This window comes from Cornus florida, unplaced genomic scaffold, assembly GCF_030987335.1.
Source record: "Cornus florida cultivar Cherokee Brave unplaced genomic scaffold, ASM3098733v1 CherokeeBrave_3.0.0_Hap2_Chr07, whole genome shotgun sequence".
Taxonomy (NCBI): Eukaryota; Viridiplantae; Streptophyta; class Magnoliopsida; order Cornales; family Cornaceae; genus Cornus; species Cornus florida.
Window position 1 is genome coordinate 78,497,538 of NW_026775577.1, and position 4,272 is coordinate 78,501,809.

A 4,272-nucleotide genomic window follows, 5' to 3' on the forward strand; every position below is an offset into this window, starting at 1 on the left:
TTCATTCATTGTGTTTATGTGTTTTTACATTGTGTATGCATGGTTGTAGATCACTAAGACCAACTCTTGTCCCTCTTGATTTGCATCTTGAATCCGTAGTTAGAAATCCTAGGGGAAGAGGAAGTTTTAGTTATACCCAATCCCTTACATCAATGGAAGGCCATAATGAAGAGCATGTGGAGGACCTTGGTCAGATAGACCAACAAGGTATCCTCCATCCAAATGTGCATCATGAGAATATACAAGCACCATTAGATATGCCTAGGCCATTCATTCACTAACCACAACAACAACAAGGCCAAGTTCCATTTGGAATGCCAAGGCCAATGTATGCTCCACAACCTCCCATCATTCAAGGAAATCAAAATCAAGGTGCCCATGTTGCACCTCAAATTGTTAATCCTCCACTTGCTTTAAGAGATCACTATGTGCCTAATGAATACAATGCACCCACATGCATTCAATTGCCACCATTTAGAGCACATCACTATGAAATTAAGCCACAAACCATTCAAATGCTTCCTAACTATCATGGACTTCCAAGTGAAGAACCTTACAAGCATTTGGATGAGTTTCTAGAAGTATGTTCCACCGTAAAATATACGGACATGCCGGAAGAGGTCTTATGACTCAAACTTTTCCATTCACCTTAAAAGACAAGGCAAAGTATTGGTTTAACAATCTTAGGCCTTTTTCAATCACTTCTTGGGCAAAAATGCAACAAGAATTCTTGAAGAAGTACTATCCAGTTTCTAAGACCAATGTCATGAGAACCTCAATTCGGGAATTTTCACATGGGGATGGAAAAACGTTTCATGAGGCATGGGAACGCTTTAATGAATTGCTTAGGAAGTGTCCACATCATGACATGCCCAAATGGCAATTAGTTCAATATTTCTTTGAGAGCTTATCGGATAATTACAAAGGTATGGTTGATGCTTCCATTAGTGGCTCATACATTGATAGGCATGAGGATGATATGTAGCGTCTTTATGAGAGCATGAGTGAAAATTCTTTGCATAGAACATTATCATCCAAGAATGGTAGAAATTCACAAGGTAGGAAGAGTGTTGGCTTACATTAAGTCGACCATTCAAATGAAATAGCCACCGAAATGAAGTCTTTATCTCAAAGGTTTGATCAATTTTTTATTAAACAAAACTCGGCGTACCAAGTATCTTCCTTCCCTAACTATTCTCATCGTGCAACAAGTGAAACATGTATGACTTGTTCTAGTGTTCTTCATTCTACTTCTCATTATCCTCATAGACAAGTGCAAAATGAACCTAATGACAAGTCAATGCAGCTTTTGCGAACCAAGGGAACAATCCTTATGGTACTCATAATAATCCAAGTTGGAGAAATCATCCGAATTTCTCTTGGAAAAACCAAGGAGAGGGCTCAAACCCTTCCCAAGTACATTCCACCTCCACTTCAAAATCAAGGATCCTAAGGTTATAGACCTTATCAATCACAAGGGAATCAATTTGCTAACTCTCATTTTGCCAACCAATCTTATTCCCAAGGAAATACTAGAAGTCCCGCCTTTGAAGAAAAAGTTTTGAATGCTTTGGGCACTCTTGAGGCAAACACACAATTGCTTCATTCCCACTCTCAATCTATTGTGAAGCTAGAAACCCAAGTAGGGAAAATAGCAAGCACTCTTAATGCAAGAGAGAAGGGAAAAATGCCTATGAATACCCTACCTAAGCAACAATATGTTGTGGAAACCCATTCCTTATCGGAAGGCCACACCATTGAGCATGTCAATGCGGTGACTACCTTACGGAGTGGTAGGATTATGGACAATCCAGTTGAAATGTCCAATGAAGAGAGTGAACCGGTGAAACCTCAAGTTGTCACCCATCCCGTTTCACATCCCATTCCTCCTTCATTGCGTATACAAGATCTTGTGAATGAGAAAGTTTCAAAATATGATTTGAAGAATGATTTTGAAAATGATTTGATGAAAGATTTGATGAAAAATGAATTTGAAAAGGTTTTGTTGAAAAATGATTTGAAAAATTCTTGTGTTGAAGAGTTTTCAAAAGAAAATGCTGAAAAAATGTTTGAGCTAAAAGCTCCATTTCTAGATGTCTTAAAAGGATCCATTTCAAAAGACAAGTAAAAGGCAAAAACCAATGAAATCATGGAAATGTTTAGGCAAGTGAAAGTCAATCTTCCACTTTTGGATGCAATCAAGCAAATTTCGGTTTATGCCAAATTCTTGAAAGACTTGTGCACCCAAAAGCAGAAGAACAAGAGCCAAGCACCAAGAAAAGTGGTTTTAATCGAGCAAGTGAGCTCAATTTTACAACATAACACTTTACCAAAGTTTAGGAACCCCGGTTCACCTACCACATCATGCATTATTGGTGATCATATCATTAATCGGATGCTTCTTGACTTAGGAGCAAGTGTTAACCTTCTTCCATACTCGGTTTATGTCAAATTGGGCCTAGGTGAATTGAAACCGACGTCGGTAGTTTTACAACTTACCGACTGATCCATTAAGAAGCCTAGGGGTATAATCGAGGATGTATTAATTAAAACTGATAAAATTTTCTTCCCCGTTGATTTCGTTGTCATTGACATGGAACCGGTCCCCAATCCTAAAAGCCAAATTCCCGTTATCCTTAGCCGTCCTTTCTTAGCAGTCGCTAATGCCAACATCAATTGTAGGACGGGGATAATGAAGATCTCATTTGGCCACATGAAGGTGAAGTTGAATATCTTCAATCCCACACCCAACTCATTTGACAAATATGAAGGAGAGGTTAATGTTGTAGATAAATGTCATGATCTTCAAAGTCAAGGAAGTGAGCTTTTGTGTAAGACCAAAACTTCAAAGGGATCATCTTCAACCTTGCATACTTAAAGTGTCATTTCAAATTCTTGCTTTGAAAGGGCATGGAAGCCCAAAGATTGTGATTGCATTAACAAGGGACCAAAAGCTTCTTTTGAACTTAATCCAACAAGTTCTCCAAAGAACCATTTGTTGGGTGGAGTTCAAAGCATCTATCACCCTAACAAGGAGGGGATGCATAACAAGATCTTTGATCCGGGCTAAAAGAGCCTAACGTCTTGCTAGAGACGTTAAAGACTAGCACGACATTTCGTATGTGTCAAAACCCTATTCCTCCCTCATTTTTATCTTAAATTTCATTACTTGTGAAGTCTACATACTTATTTTTGGTTCATATGCCTTGCTAGGAACTGTGATTTGGATTGCATGAACTTTTATGTTGTGATTGAGCATTTTGCATAAGTTCGATCGATCTCAAATGAGAGTTCGATCGATTGAACTTCCATCTGCATCCAACACTTACAAAAATTTTTGACCTGCATCCACCTGCATCCAAATCACCTCTCTGTCCCATCGTTCAAACTTATTCTCAGATTGATCTAAAATTCTTCAATCGATCCAACTTCAAAGTTCGATCAATCTTGAGTTCCAACACTTAGCCAAATTTTTGAAACAAAAACCTGCATATTTTTGCTCTATATCTGATCGATCGAATATTTTGTTCAGATCAATCTCAGTTCTTCATCTCACTATGTTTGACTTTGTTTGATTTTTAATTTTCAAAAATCCAAAAATATATTTATTTTATTTCATTTTCCAAAAAAAAAAAAAACCAAAAAGATTTTATTTTCTTTTATTTTATTTTTACTCTTATTTTTCAAAAATCCAAAAATATTTTCCATTTTTCAATTTTAATTTTAATTTTTTTTAATTTTAGTTTTTAATTTTTCAAAAATTTCAAAAATTCCAAAAATACTTTGAAGAGAGATCATCACAGTTCGATCGATCTAAAATCTCAGTTCGATCAATCGAACTGGACGGGAAAAGTTTTTAAAAAATAGAACTGAGGGTCTCAAGATCAGTTCATTAGATCTATCCAACCCTCCAAACCCTTGTCCCTCATTCCCGTCACCATTGTGCACCCATATTCATCATTTTCTCTGGCGAATCTCCGGCGAGATCCGGTGGGCGTTGACTTATCTCTTCTCTCAGATTCCATCACCCCTTCGCATCTCCACTTCACTCTTCATTTGGGGTAAGATCCAAACCCCAACTTTGAATCTAATTGTTGCCTAAATGTTTATATACTAGATCTAGGTTGCTTAGATGATGAATCTGCCATTGTTGAGCTTCGAAGCATTATTTATATATATATATATATATATATATATATGTATATGTTTCGTGTTGATATATTTGTGTATTTTGAATCCATTTTGGGAGTATGGGCCATGCTATGCGAGTAG

The 4,272-nt window shown here is 37.0% G+C and overlaps 1 pseudogene; it reads right to left on the reverse strand.

The window, feature by feature from the left end:
* Positions 1 to 771: 771 nt before the first annotated feature.
* On the reverse strand, positions 772 to 870 carry LOC132268020 (small nucleolar RNA R71; annotated as a pseudogene).
* Positions 871 to 4,272: the final 3,402 nt, after the last annotated feature.